Source organism: Salvelinus alpinus, chromosome 10 (assembly GCF_045679555.1).
Source record: "Salvelinus alpinus chromosome 10, SLU_Salpinus.1, whole genome shotgun sequence".
NCBI classification, from domain to species: domain Eukaryota; kingdom Metazoa; phylum Chordata; class Actinopteri; order Salmoniformes; family Salmonidae; genus Salvelinus; species Salvelinus alpinus.
In genome coordinates, this window is record NC_092095.1 from 43,825,151 (window position 1) to 43,841,750 (window position 16,600).

The window sequence follows — 16,600 nt, forward strand, 5'->3', positions numbered from 1 at the left end:
AGTGACCCTTTATGACCGTCGGTCTGTGTGTCAGGGCTGTGCTAATCCATAGTTCCTGCACGGCCACTGACACAGAGCAGGCAGAGCTATTACACATGTTATGCAGTTCAAAGGTGGTCTCAGTCTGTAGCTTAGCGTGAAGTTCTCTCTCCTCTGCAATGACTGCAATGAGCCCATCCGATTTGGTAATTGACATAAATATACAAGGCCCACAGGCTTTAATCACAGGTCGCTCTGTCAATAAACATCAACTCAGGTCCGAGGATGTCAAAGGACATTCTGTCTGTTTCCCCCTGACTGACTTTGATGTATGTCACATGAGACCAAGGAAAGGGGGAATGGAGGGTGGGGACTATCAGGGAACTTAGTGTATGGAAACTCGAGGGAGCTAGAAGAGCCAGAACTGTGAGGAGTTGGGTTGGGCTGTGCTGTGTGTTGGTGTGTAGTGGAGGAGTAATTCTGTGCTGTGTGCTGTTCTGTAGTGAGGGAGTTATTCTGTGTAGTGCTGTGCCATGTTGGCCTATGTTGTGCAAGTTTGCTCTTTGCTGTGCTACAGTACAGTATGTGATTCCAAATTGGCTCTGCAGTGGGTTAGTTAAAGAGTGCTGCTGGCAACAGCAGCAGGGCTGTGGGTTCAATTCCCGCATGGGTCACACCTACATATATATTTATGTGTCACTGTCAATGCCGACAGTTGTGTAAGTCTCTTTGGATAAAAGCGTCTGTCTAAATGGCATTATTATTATGTTCCCTTGTGCAAGGCTTTGCTTTGAAGTACAGTACAGTATGTATTTTACAACCATACTCACCAGTCTCTTGATTCCTCCGTGCTGTCTGACCGTCCTCCTTGCCCGACGGAACTTAGCCCCGTTGGCGATGGTCTCCGCGGCCAGATATTTCAGGTCATTGTCTGGGGAGTCAGCAATAGCCCGGCGGACCTGACTGTTACGACTGATCTCCTTCAGAATCTTCAGAGAACCAATCTAAATCAAACACACAGATGGTGAGTCAACAAAGTATATCTCTTTAAATCAAGAAAACTTTTTGGGGGGGCCTATATTAAGAAGAGCTGTGAAGCCAATGTCAACAACATGAGGTACATCTGTCAACAGGAGCACAAATAAAGAGAATTATGTAAACCCCCAAAACATGCCGCTGTAAAAATAGACAGCAATTTCTAAAGAGTTTCAATATAAAGGCATGCTGTATATAAAGCTCCCACACATCTCATTAGGTCTATTGGAGTCGAATTGATATCCTGTGTCCTTAAAGGCACCGGGCCTGCCTGCTCAGGCCTAGTCAGTATACTCTTTGTATCTGAAACACTAGGCTGGCACACACAGCACAGCTCTGTTCCCCCCGCCGGGCAACCAGGTCCGCTTGGCAGGGAGCAGGGACTGGGAGGGCTACTCACTTTGCATTTGATTTCTTCTGTATCCATCAAGTTAATGAGGACTTCAAGGCCACCTACATCCCGGATGGCCAGTTGGCACGTCTGCTGGGCTAAATGAAAGTCCCTCGTGGAGCACAGAGCAATCACAGTGGCCGTCTGGTTGCCTCCCTGAAATAATAATGAAAACAAGGCACCAATGAATGAATGAATGAAACCGCAGACAGAGAAAATAAGTATTAAAGAGACATTTAGAAAAGGGGAAACACAGTGTCTCCCCTCCTGCCATACTTTTCTCCCCCTGTCTTTTTTTTTCTCACTCTCACTGGCTTTAACCATGCCTGGTGTGGCTATTTTGTTTGCCACAGTTTGGTGAGTGTTTAGTTTTGTGACACTAAACACTGGTAGAGAGAAACTATTCGATACAGAATGGCACTCTGACTACTAAGCTGCCTGCGGTCAGAAAACCATAGACAATGACCTAAGTTAGAGATTAAAGAGAAAAATGAGCATTGAAATGATGAACATAATAATGAGTAAGCACTTCAAAAGACTCTGTTTTGACAGTTGCTACACACACACAATAACTCAAGGCTTGTTTCTAACCAATTAGCTACTTAGTAACTACTACTAAGCAAACAAGTGGTTTGGGGGTAGAACATATTTCCTTTGATTTCACTACAAGTGCCTCAATATATGGGCAGATGTAGGTTTATTGCTTCTTAAGTGCAACATACAAAACAATGTAAAATGTAAAACAGGTGACTTGGGGTCATTCTTCTGCCATTCTCAGTTACTTTTTAGTCTGCATTGTGTTTTCATGTTCAAGTTTCAAGTTTTAAATGTCACGTGCACAAGTACAGTGATGATTTTTTTTCTTGCAATCCCTAAACCCAACAATGCAGCAATCAATCAATAAACAAATGAGAAATATAAATAAGAAGAATACAAAAAAAGAAGAAGATACTGTATATACATGATCCGTTCGAATATTTGCAATATTTGTAAGGACAAGATGACTAGGCAACAGGGTGTGTGATAAACAGAGTAGCAGCAGTGTAAATGATGATTGTTTGTGAGTGTGCGTGTGTGTAGAGTGACTAGAGTCAGTATACGTGTGTGTGCATGTTATGCGTGTGTGTTGGAGTGCCAGTGTGCGTCAGTTTGTGGAGTCCTTAGAGTGTACGTAAAAATGAAGAGTCAACTCAGTCTGCTTATCCATTTTGTTAGCTATTTAGCAGTCTTATAGCTTGGGGATAGAAGTTGTTGGTGTCAGAATTGATACACAGGTACTGCTTCCTATGCGGTAGCAGAGAGAACAGCCCATGGCTTGGGTGGCTGGAGTCTTTGACGGTTTTCCAGGCCTTCCTTACACACCACCAGGTATAGAGGTCCTGGATGGCAGGGAACTTGGCCCCAGTGATGTACTGGGCTGTCCGCACCACTCTCTGTAGCGCCATGCGATCGAAGGCAGTGCAGTTGCCATACCACGCAGTGATGCAGCAGGTCAAGATGCTCTCAGTGGTGCAGCTGTAGAACTTTCTGAGGGCCCATGCCAAACTTTTCAACCTCCTGAGGGGGAAGAGGCGCTGTCGTGCCTTCTTCATGACTGTGCGCACGTGTGTGGACCATTTAAGTTCTTAGTGATTTGGAAACCGAGGAACTTGAAGTTGCAGTGTATCTTTTGTTAATGTGAAATGGTTTAGATCATGATGGAACAAAAGCATCTGATGGCAGATAGAAACAGAAATTCCACACAGTAGGTAGAAAATACAGCAGTAAGCTGGTGTAATACGAGATGTGTTACATGACTTTGAAATGTGACATGGCATCTTGAAGTCAAAATCTCCTGGCAATTGAACAATTAAAATCTTATTGTTTAATTTTTTTCATTTTTCAAAATTGTTTTTCTTTCTGTTCTCATTTTAAATGAACCACAGATAAACCTAGAAAAAAAGCAAGTTGCTTTTATTAGTTGCACACTTTATTAGTTGCACATCTCAGCCTCAGGACCATCCCAAACAGATTACTCTACCGACGCAGAGGAGACTCGAACGTCTTATGTAATGAACGTATCAATGTGAGAGAGAAGAGTTCTTCAAAGGGAATATCTAGAACATGTTTTAACTATAAATGACATAGTATGTTCTATGCAGTTCATGATTTGGGGGTACAGTTATAGCAGAATGTACTGCATCAGGGTTTACTGTGATATGAAGCAGTTGTTTGATCAAATCATTCACCCACAAAAAGAGGTAGCCTGACACACTGTTGGGAGTGGGATAACGGGCACATGTGTTCCCCATATTATGATGTTGGCCTAAATGTGAACCATTGGTCTAGTAACAGCAGTGGATCTCCTGCTTCGTTTTTCTCTCCTCCACCACTTCTCACTCTTCAAAGGATTCAGTGGGGCTAGGATCATACGTTTTAAAAACAAAACGCTATGTTTAGAACTGATAGCACAGAGAAAACCTCATATGCTTTCATTTTTGTTAGCTTTCGTCTCGAAGTATTGTAGACATTCTTTAAAACATTGACAACATCTGACAATCTTTTATGATGGACTCTCCTCCAGCTAGCATGATAGGGGCAGATCCGCAGACAGAGTGGGCAGCCTACAACTCAACCACTACATGTCTGACTACGTCCCAAATTGCACCTTATTCCTTAAATAGAACACTACTTTTGACCAGAGCCCTATGTGGGGAATAGGGAATGTGGGGAATAAAGGAATAGGATGCAATTTGGTAAGCAACCTTTGTCTGCATCTCAACACTACAGATTATGAAAGGCACATGAAAAAAACTGTAAACACAACTAATGACTGGGGTTTACATAACATGATGAGACAACATTTGTATACAGTATTTATGTGACTTTTGTGATTCGCCACAGACAACAATACTGCATAGGTTTACTGCAGAGGTCAGGCTGATATGTGTTTTGTTTAGAGTAGTTTAAACCCAGGTCAAAACCTTTTTCTTATGACCCGTTCTGCTCCGTAAACCTGGGGAGGGACACACTGCTCAAAACATTTCGCTACCAGCGGGATTTGGCAATAACAACAGCAATTTCTAAATGTCTTCACAAATTACATCCAGAGGAAAAATATCTTTAAATATCACACATTACAAAGCAGGGAAAGAATGAAGGAGATTCATAAACTCTCATGATCTAATAAACGTAGTCAATTACCAATATATAAAACAAGCATTTATTATGGTTCTTTAATCCAGACACATACATTACAAACAGAGCAAGTGCAACAGGCACTAAGCACAAATATAAATATACAGTTCCAGTCAAAAGTTTGGACACACTTAGTCATTCAAGGGTTTTTCTTTATTTTTACAATTTTCTACATTGTAGAATAATAGTGAAGACATCAAAACTATGAAATAACACATATGGAATCATTTAGTAACGCAAAAAAGTGTTTAAAAAAAGTATTCTTCAAAGTAGCCACCCTTTGCCTTGATGACAGCTGTGCAGAGTCTTGGCATTCTCTCAACCAGCTTCATGAGATAGTCACCTGGAATGCATTTCAATTTAACAGGTGTGCCTTGTTAAAAGTTCATTTGTGGAATTTCTTTCCTTCTTATTAATGTGTTTGAGGCAATCAATTGTGTTGTGACAAGGTAGGGGTGGTATACAGACGATAGCCATATTTGGTAAAAGACCAAGTCCATATTATGGCAAGAACAGCTCAAATAAGCAAAGAAAAACGACAGTCCGTCATTACTTTAAGACATGACAGTCCGTCAATGCGGAACATTTCAAGAACTTTTAAAGTTTCTTCAAGTGCAGTCGCAACAACCATCAAGTGGTATGATGAAACTGGCTCTCATGAGGACTGCCACAGGAAAGAAAGACCCAGAGTTACCTCTGCTGCAGAGGATAAGTTCATTAGAGTTACCAGCCTCAGAAATTGCAGCCCAAATAAATGCTTCACATAGTTCATGAAACATCAACTGTTCAGAGGAGACTGCGTGAATCAGGCCTTCATGGTCGAATTGCTGCAAAGAAACCACTACTAAAGGACACCAATAAGAAGAAGAGACTTGCTTGGGCCAAGAAACACAAGCAATTAGACTGGTGGAAATTCCAAATTTGAGATTTTTGGTTCCAACCGCCTTGTCTTTGTGAGACGCAGAGTAGGTGAACGGGTGATCTCCACATGTGTGGTTCCCACTGTGAAGCATGGAGGAGGAGATGTGTTGGTGTGGGGGTGCTTTGCTGGTGACACTGTCTGTGATTTATTTAGAATTCAAGGCACACTTAACCAGCATGGCTACCACAGCCTTCAGAAGCGATACGCCATCCCATCTGGTTTGCTCTTATCATTTGTTTTTCAACAGGACAATGACCCAAAACACACCTCCAGGCTGTGTAAGGGCTTTTTGACCAAGAAGGAGAGTGATGGAGAGCTACATCAGATGAACTGGTGTCCACAATCACCCAACCTCAACCCAATTAAGATGGTTTGGGATGAGTTGGACCGCAGAGTGAAAGAAAAGCAGCCAAAGTGCTCAGAATATGTGGGAACTCCTTCAACTGTTGGAAAAGCATTCCAGGTAAAGCTGGTTGAGAGAATGCCAAGAGTGTGCAAAACTGTGGCTACTTTGAAGAATCTGAAATCTAAAATATATTTTGATTTGTTTAACACTTTTTTGGTAACTACATGATTCCATATGCGTTGTTTCATAGTTTTGATGTCTTCACTATTATTCTACAATGTGGAAAATTGTAAAAATAAAGAAAAACCCTTGAATGAATAGGTGTGTCCAGGCTTTTGACTGGTATTGTATATACTGTATGTTTTATTGTCACATACTGTTAAGCTCGTCGATGGAAGGAGTAGTTCAAGGTGCAGCGTGGTAGGAGTACATCTTTCTTTTATTGATGACACCGAAAAAACAACAAATACAAAATGCACAGTTCTGTAGGGCTGGAAAGCAACAGTACAAAAACAAGATCCCACAAACTAAGGTGGAAAAAAGGCTGCCTAAGTATGATCACCAATCAGAGACAACGATAGACAGCTGCCTCTGATTGGGAACCATACCCGGCCAACAAAGAAATAGAAAACATAGATTGCCCACCCTAGTCACACCCTGACCTAACCAAATAGAGCATTAAAAGGATATCTAAGGTCAAGGCGTGACACATACACTGGATAGGTGTTGTGAAATGTGTTGTTTTACAGGGTCAGCCATAGTAGTATCCCGCCCCTAGAGTAAATTAGGGTTCCTCAAGGGCACACTAAGCACTAAGAAGTGCCCTGGGAAGCAGACATCACACAGAGGGAATTTACGTGTTGAGGTCGCTCTGGAATTCACACCAGACACACAGGGCGGATGATCATCAATAATCAGCAACTCAATAGTAATTCCTCAGGTAAATGAGGAAGACCCATGATCTCGCCATCACGGTTGACAACTCCATTGTGTCCTCCTCCCAGAGTGCTAAGAACCTTGGCGTGATCCTGGACAACACCCTGTCGTTCTCAACCAACATCAAGGCGGTGACCCGTTCCTGTAGGTTCATGCTCTACAACATCCGCAGAGTACGTCCCTGCCTCACACAGGAAGCGGCGCAGGTCCTAATCCAGGCACTTGTCATCTCCCGTCTGGATTACTGCAACTCGCTGTTGGCTGGGCTCCCTGCCTGTGCCATTAAACCCCTACAACTCATCCAGAACGCCGCAGCCCGTCTGGTGTTCAACCTTCCCAAGTTCTCTCACGTCACCCCGCTCCTCCGCTCTCTCCACTGGCTTCCAGTTGAAGCTCGCATCCGCTACAAGACCATGGTGCTTGCCTACGGAGCTGTGAGGGGAACGGCACCTCCGTACCTTCAGGCTCTGATCAGGCCCTACACCCAAACAAGGGCACTGCGTTCATCCACCTCTGGCCTGCTCGCCTCCCTACCTCTGAGGAAGTACAGTTCCCGCTCAGCCCAGTCAAAACTGTTCGCTGCTCTGGCACCCCAATGGTGGAACAAACTCCCTCACGACGCCAGGTCAGCGGAGTCAATCACCACCTTCCGGAGACACCTGAAACCCCACCTCTTTAAGGAATAACTAGGATAGGATAAAGTAAACCTTCTAACCCCCCCCCCCTTAAAAGAGTTAGATGCACTATTGTAAAGTGGTTGTTCCACTGGATATCATAAGGTGAATGCACCAATTTGTAAGTCGCTCTGGATAAGAGCGTCTGCTAAATGACTTAAATGTAAATGTAAATGTATAATAAATGTATCTACTTATCCAATAAGATTATGGAATCAACAACTGATTTACGCAATAAAACACTATAAGAGATCAAATTTAATGTAACTGTTCAGACCTCCTCACCACCAAAAAACTGAAATCTGGCAGAAACCTTCACTGCTTGATACAACTCTTCCAAACAATAAGGCAATAACATGGGCGTGTGTGTGTGTGTGTGTGTGTGTGTGTGTGTGTGTGTGTGTGTGTGTGTGTGTGTGTGTGTGTGTGTGTGTGTGTGTGTGTGTGTGTGTGTGTGTGTGTGTGTGTGTGTGTGTGTGTGTGTGTGTGTGTGTGTGTGTGTGTGTGTGTGTGTGTGTGTGTGTGTGTGTGTGCCCCCCAACAGAGCTGGATCTATGACAGATGGAATGAAGCCACAGTCTGTGTTTCTAGTGTCTGTGTTCCTCGACCTCGGTCGGTGTAAGAAAGAAGCAACCAGCTTGGCAGTGTCCGCTTCCTGGAGAGTGCATGTGATTTGCACTCTTCTGCCGTATCTGGAGCAGACTAGCCATGTAGGGTGCAGATTAAGAAGAAAAAAGAAAGAGCCTTCTGCCAAGTCCATTATGGGTAACGAATAGGGAAAGAATGATTGGTGGTTCTCTCTTACTTCATATTGGACATAGGATCTTCTATAAAATAAAATGTTGAGCATATGACTGGCCTTGTAGCAGCTAGTGAAATAATACAGTTTGTGTCAGGCTTCCAAATGTGTTGTGGTATTTTGTGTCACTAAAAAGTTGTTTAACTTAAAAAGTATGGAAATATGTACAGATGTTCTGTAATACATTCTCTAGACATAAGTTACAGCATTCATAGTGGAAATTACTTAGTCTGGTGGAGGAGTAGGCCACTTAATTTCTCTGAGTTTCCAAAATAATTGTTCAAACTTATGTGTGTTGTATTTATATTTTGCCTTTTAGTCTAAGGCTTCCAATCAACAGTTAGATTTTTTCTGGTACTTAAGAAATTATTTCTGAGAAAGGTCTTTATAACATGTTAACAGAGCTGAATACTCAGTTCAAAGCTGTGAAACACGTAGTTCATTAGAAATAATATTCACTTGTAGAAATTAAGTTAATGTGAGGGTAGTGACTGACCCTGGCTCTTTTGCACGGCAGGAGATCATGAGGTAGTTAGGAAAAGTGTTCTCCTGAGAGAACATGGGGCCTGTATTTCCGCTTCTGACCAGCAGAGGGTAGACAACCTCAACCATGGTTAAACAAAGTGTCATCGTGGATGGACGTGGGATCCCGCTCAATACCCAGGTGGTTCTATTATGACACCTACTTACATCACCATCTTACATTTTACTTGGAAATTAATATATTGTTTAAATTATAAAAATGATGTACACCTCATCTATCAAATCAAATCAAATCAAATTGTATTTGTCACATGCGCCGAATACAGCAGGTGTAGACCTTACAGTGAAATGCTTACTTACAAGCCCTTAACCAACAATGCAGTTAAGAAAATACCCCCCCCAAAAAAAAAAAATTAGATAAGAATATAAAATAATTAAAGAGTGGTAGTAAATAAGAATAGCGGGGCTATATACAGGGGGTACCGGTACAGAGTCAATGTGCGTGGGAACCGGTGTCGAGGTAATTGAGGTAATATGTACATGTAGGTAGAGTAAAAGTGACTATGCATAGATAATAAACAGAGTAGCAGCAGCGTAAAATAGGGGGCAATGCAAATAGTCTGGGTAGCCATTTGATTAGCTGTTCAGGAGTCTTATGGCTTGGGGGTAAAAATATGTTCAGAAGCCTCATGGCTCTAGACTTGGCGCTCCGGTACCGCTTGCCATGCGGTAGCAGAGAGAACAGTCTATGACTAGGGTGGCTGGAGTCTTTGACCATTTTTTAGGGCCTTCCTCTGACACCGCCTGGTATAGAGGTCCTGGATGGCAGGAAGCTTGGCCCGGTGATGTACTGGGCCGTTCGCATTACCCTCTTTAGTGCCTTGTGGTTGGAGGGCGAGCAGTTGCCATACCAGGCAGTGATGCAACCCGTCAGGATGCTCTCGATGGTGCAGCTGTAAAACCTTTTGAGGATCTGAGTACCCATGCCAAATCTTTTCAGTCTACTGAGGGGAATAGGTTTTGTCCAGCATTCTTCACGACTGTCTTGGTGTGCTTGGACCATGTTAGTTTGTTGGTGATGTGGACGCCAAGGAACTTGAAGCACTCAACCTGCTCCACTACAGCCCCAATGATGAGAATGGGGGCGTGCTCGGTCCTCCTTTTCCTGTAGTCCACAATCATCTCCTTTGTCACATTGAGGGAGAGATTGTTGTCCTTGTATCACACGGTCAGGTCTCTGACCTCCTCCCTGTAGGCTGTCTCATCGTTGTCAGCAACCACAGCAACCACTGTTGTGTCATCAGCAAACTTAATGATGGTGTTGGAGTCGTGCATGGCCATGCAGTCATAAGTGAACAGGGAGTACAGGAAGGGACTGAGTAAGGGTAGGGTTGTTACTTACCCTTACCACCTGGGGCAGCCCGTCAGGAAGTCCAGGATCCATTTGCAGAGGGAGGTGTTTAGTCCCAGGGTCCTTAGCTTAGTGATGAGCTTTGAAGGCACTATGGTGTTGAACGCTAAGCTGTAGTCAATTAATATCATTCTCACATAGGTGTTCCTTTTGTCCAGGTGTGAAGGGACAGTGTGGAGTGCAATAGAGATTGCATCATCTGTGGATCTGTTGGTGCGGTATGCAATTTGGAGTGGGTCTAGGGTTTCTGGGATAATGACGTTGATGTGAGCCATGACCAGCCTTTCAGAGAATTTCATGGCTACAGACGTGAGTGCCACGGGTCGGTAGTCATTTAGGCAGGTTACCTTAGTGTTCTTGGGCACGGGGACTATGGTGGTCTGCTTGAAACATGTTGGTATTACAGACTCAGACAGGGAGAGGTTGAAAATGTCAGTGAAAACACTTGCCAATTGGTTAGCGCATGCTCGGAGCACACATCCTGGCAATCCGTCTGGCCATGCGGCATTGTGAATGTTGACCTGTTTACATGTCTTACTCACAACGGCTGCAGAGAGCGTGACCACACAGTCGTCCGGAACAGCTGATGCTCTCATGCATGTTTCAGTGTTACTTGCCTCGAAGCGAGCATAGAAGTTACTTAGCTCGTCTGGTAGGCTTGTGTCACTGGGCAGCTCTCGGCTGTGCTTCCCTTTGTAGTTTGTAATAGTTTACAAGCCCTGCCCCATCCGACAAGCGTTGGAGCTGATGTAATACGAATCGATCTTGGTCCTGTATTGAAGTTTTGCCTGTTTGATGGTTCGTCGGAGGGCATAGTGTGATTTCTTATAAGCTTCCGGGTTAGAGTCCTGCTCCTTGAAAGCGGCAGCTCTACCCTTTAGCTCAGAGCGAATGTTGCCTGTAATCCATGGCTTCTAGTTGGGGTATGTACGTACAGTCACTGTGGGGACGACATCCTCGATGCACTTATTGATAAAGCCAGTGACTGATGTGGTGTACTCCTCAATGCCATCGGAAGAATCCCGGAACATATTCCAGTCTGTGTTAACAAAACAGTTCTGTAGTTTAACATCTGCTTCATCTGACCACTTTTTTATAGATCATGTCACTGGTGCTTCTTGCTTTAATTTTAGCTTGTAAGCAGGAATCAGTAGGATAGAATTATGGTCAGATTTGCCAAATGAAGGGCGAAGGAGGGCTTTGTACTCTGTGAGAGCTGTGTACTTTGAGAGCTTGAGCGCTGTGTGTGGAGTAAAGGTGGTCTCAAATTTGTTTCCCTCCGGTTGCACATTTAACATGCTGATAGAAATTTGGTAAAACTGATTTAGACCTCTTAGGGCTAGGGAGCAGTGTTCGGAAGTTCGGATGACTGACGTGCCCAAAGTAAACTGCCTGTTACTCAGGCCCAAAAGCTAGGATATGCATATAATTGGTAGTATTGGATAGAAACACTCTGAAGTTTCTACAACTGTTAAACTAATGTCTGTGAGTATAACAGAACTAATATGGCAGGTGAAAACCCGGGGAAGATCCATCCAGATTTTTTCTTTTTAGGTCACAGGTCATTTCAATGCTAGCCTATAGGATATACAAATAAAAAGGACCCAGATTGCAGCTCCTATGGCTTCCACTAGATGTCAACAGTCTTTAAAAAGGGTTTCAGGCTTGTTTCTTGAAAAATGAACAAATAGTTGGAGTTTTTCCAAGGTGTCCCTCATTAGAAAAGTAGTCTTGTTGCGCGCGTAAATGAGGTGCGCGCTCTTCGTTATTTATCTTCCCTATTGAACATACTATTCACCGTCTTAAATTGTATAGTTTATTTAGATATTACAGTACCTGAGGATTAATTAGAAACATCGTTTGACTTGTTTGGACGAACTTTACCAGTAACGTTTTGGATTTGTTTTTATGCATGTTGAACGAGTGGATTACTGAAATCAAAGGCGCCAACTAAACAAACTTTTTTGGATATAGAAGGACTTTATCGAACAAAACGACCATTCGTTGTATAGCTGGGACCCTTGGGATTGCAAACAGAGGAAGATCTTCAAAGATAAGTGATTTATTTATTCGCTATTTGTGATTTTTGTGACGCCTGTGCTGGTTTGAAAAAGTATTTTGATGTGGGGCGCTGTCCTCAGATAATCGCATGGTATGCTTTCGCCGTAAAGCCTTTTTGAAATCTGACAACGCGGTTGGATTAACAAGAAGTTAAGCTTTTAAATGATGTCGGACACTTGTATGTTCATGAATGTTTAAAATTACTATTTTGTCATTTGAATTTGGCGCGCTCCAACTTCACCGGATGTTGTCGATTTTGATCCCGGTTACGGGATCGAATCCCTAAGAGGTGATTTAAGTTTCCCTGCATTAAAGTCGCCCCCGGCCACTAGGAGCACCGCCTCTGGATGAACGTTTTCCTGTTAGCTTATGGCAGTATACAGCTCATTGAGTGCGGTTTTAGTGCCAGCATCGGTCTGTGGTGGTATGTACTGTAGACAGCTATGGAAAATACAGATGAAAACTCTCTAGGTAGATAGTGTGGTCTACAGCTTATCATGAGATACTCTACCTCAGGCAAGAAAAACCTTGAAACTTCCTTAGATATCATGCACCAGCTGTTGTTTACATATATGCATAGGCCCCCGCCCCGAGTCTTACCAGAGGCTGGTGTTCTATCCTGCCGATAGAGTGTATAACCCGCCAGCTGTATGTTCTTAATGTCGTCGTTCAGCCACAACTCGGTGAAACATAAGATATTACAGTTTTCAATGTCCCGTTGGTAGGATATACGTGCTTTCATTTTGTCCCATTTATTTTCCAGCGATTGAACGTTAGCTAGCAGGACGGAAGGCAAAGGCAGATTAGCCACTCGTCGCCTGATCCTCACAAGGCACCCTGATCTATTTCGGCGAAATCTCAGTTTCCTTCTCCAGTGAATGACGGGGATCTGGGCCTGGTTGGGTGTCTGTAGTATATCCCTCCCCTCCGACTCATTGAAGAAAAACTCTTTGTCTAATCTGAGGTGAGTAATCACAGTTCTGATGTCCAGAAGCTCTTTTCGGTCATAAGAGATGGTAGCAGCAACATTATGTACAAAACAAGTTAGGAACAATGCAAAAACACTAACAAAATAGCATGGTTTGTTAAGAGCCGATACGACGGCAGCCATCCCCTCTGGCGCCATCATTGTCAATTGATATTGAAAGGGTTACTTTACCTCAGGACATAAAACAATCTGATTATTATATGATTATATAAACTAAGGACATATCCTCATGCTTATATATACAAATATATATGGCACAAATCTATTAGGCACAAATAAGGGATAATCTAATGTGTTGTTATGTGGCAGTTAAATTAAGAAGCCACCTATGCAATAAAAATGACCACATTCTAGGTAAACACTTACACAGTACACAACCTTTGAGTGTGGTTTGGTACGTAATAAACTTGTTAACAATGTTGGCACCTACATATAAATAGTTTTTTTCACATAAGCCACTTACAATCACCAGCAACACTTTATCAAAAACAGCAGAGCACAAAGTAGGGTAATTGGTAGCAGCTACGCTGAAAGCATACTGTATGTATAGCTGTTAAATTGCCATATATATCTAATTCTAGATAATGAAGCAGTGGCTTCAGCTTGTAAAACAAATACCCTGTGGTTACCAACAGTGCATATTGATGGCAATTACGTGGTATGTAGCATATGTGTAAACGATGCTGTGTGTTATTCAATCTGCACAAAGAGAGAGTGCTGACCGTATGGGCACTCTGCTTGTTTCTAAATATACTGTATAGCCGACATGCCTTGTTTCTTGCCACACAAAAAGCTGTTAACATACACACAAGCCTCATCTAAAGCGTTTAAGTCATTGCGGCAAGCAACATGTTAACATCATTATAACAGAATTTCATCAAGCAAAATCATAACTCATTAGATGGCATACTGTATGTGTATTCACAGGCACACATATTAGTATGTTAAAGGTGCAATCTGCGATTGCTACATACATTTTAGGACTTTTCCATTCATGATATATAGCCATTGGTTCTTGACGAGTATACTTTGTAAATGCCCCATGAGCTTAGTTAAACTGTCTATTCCCATCAGAACCCCAAATTTAAGCTTGGTTTACTTCTTTGTTCGTAAACAATGTAATTGTAAACAATCACCGTATAGCCTCAAAACATGGTTTAAACTATCATGGATGGTCAGTCCTGCATCTATAGCTCTGTCAATTAATTTGAGAATGTTTACATCTTTTCAGCCCCATCTCTCAACAGTGGTGGGATGTATACTTTGTTATTGCAGATTGCACCTTTTAAGCCATACTTATTTAAACGCATGCAGTGTAGGCACACATATTAGCACTCTGGGTAAATATCCTTGGATAAATAACCCATTAAACACAACACAGATCATGCATGTGTTGCTTTATGAAAGTCTCAATCTTCCTCAAGTACAAATGTCTGTCTATACGGCTGAGAAGAAGAAGAAAAAAATGTTCTTACTTCTAAAATAAAACAGATATTTAACTTGGCTCAGGGTTCGTTTTAGCTTCTGATGGTAATGATATTATAAAATGACTACTGGACAAACCCCATAAATAACTCCACTGTGTGGTTTCCAGACAGATAGAATGCTGACTAGGAAGTACAGGTTTACAAATGCATCTTGTTGAAGGCACAAACTCTCACTGTGAATTCACTCCAATCCCGACTGAAAAGTATAATGAAATTTGAAAAGTTCCCTTATCAGACATTGGCCCAGCTTCTTTAATATCATTTACATTTTAAATCTGTTTTTGGAAAGGAGAGTAACTGCTCTTTCCCAAGAAGGACTTTTTATTTCATTATCGCATGTTTTGTTAAGCTAAAAATATCTACCTGGAACTGAATTTGCATGAATGTTTTCTTTAAAAGATTTACCACCAGTTGCCCTATGAATGATCTTATTAGGGGGGCCCAATTGCAGTACGGTATGTAAAAACATGGACATAGCCAAATACTGTATCTCAGCTTACAAATCTTCTGCTAATATTTAATAGTCATAGATCATAGAGATACAAAATAATGTCATTCATATTTCATTACTATAGCGTAAATCGATTTAATTAGTACCCAAAAAATAAACACATTTGAATTTCAGTTAATTCTGTAAATTACTATACTGTAAATCGAGATTCAAAGTGAAGAGATTAGGTTATGATTATCATTAAAATATAGGGGCCAGATTTGAAATACATGACTAACCATAATATCAAATGATTGCAGTTACATCAGGTCATGGCCCTAAACGGTATGTAAGCACAAGTCCAAATAAACTGACCGGTAATCACAGAGCAAGAGAGAGAGAGGGGAGAATTCCTCTCTAATCAGGCAGTAGAAGAGGTATTCCCAGTCAGTCTGGGTCAGTGGCGCGTTGGTCCTCTCTCTCTTTTCCTTTTGAGTTTAGACACATTAATATTCACCAGATGCACTGTCAGTCCTTTCAGAGCCGCGTTTCATTTGTGCTCTGTGGTGTGGGTAAACAGTGTGCCCAGCTGCTGTTTTTAGACAGCTCTGCTCCCTTCTCTCATATGTGTCGGCTCACACGTGCACCCAAATAGGCCTAGTGTGTGTCAGAAACCAGGAATGCACAAAACCAGTCCTACCACTTCTATAAACATCCTACTACGAAGCAGACGCTTTAAAACAGGAGCACATTATACATACTTTTTTTTATCTAACGTAATTTTGTTATATTGATCGACAACTTTATGTCGTAAAATTTACGCAAAGCAGGCAGGTGGAATTATTATGTTAAGGAGATTACATATTGTTCCCTCTCGGGTGACATTAGGACTATTGTGACTATCACAATTCTACAGGCACAGAGCCATACCTTAAAGAGATTACTTTTTTAGACAATTTCAAGAAGTTTGAATATTGACTCAAGTCTGCATCAAAATTGCTGTATGGATCACAGGATAAGGACCTGGATTTGATTGTTTCCTGTCCATTGTGAACTGCCTGGCCTGCTAGAATAGTAGATGTTTTCAACAGAACAGAACAACTTATTTTCTGTGAAATTTCCAAAGCAGAGTGCTGGGCCAGGCCTCTACAGACTTTGCTGTACTGTACCTTGAGGAATATGACCAGTTTCTGGATCTGCCAGTACTCAGAGGACAGGTCTGTGTTGCTCTCCGGCCGGGTGCTCTGGCTGCTCCTTGTCCTCCTCACTCTCAGATGAACTCTCGCTGAAGTCATCGGCGCCTCCTCCTGGGGTCTTACTGAAGAACACAGACACAGCAGGAGATAAGAATCAACATCAAGTTTTGTGTAACAGCTATACAAGTACATATCCATACACAGGAAGGGTTTCAACTTTAAATATTATATCAGTATATGATACACATAACAAAATATGAAGTTTTCCTTTTGTGATTGAAAATA

General features: G+C 42.2%; 1 pseudogene; it reads right to left on the reverse strand.

Annotated features, from left to right (window-relative positions):
- LOC139532928 (outer dynein arm-docking complex subunit 2-like) overlaps nucleotides 1-16,600 on the reverse strand; it is a 65,980-nt pseudogene that overhangs the window by 38,090 nt on the left and 11,290 nt on the right.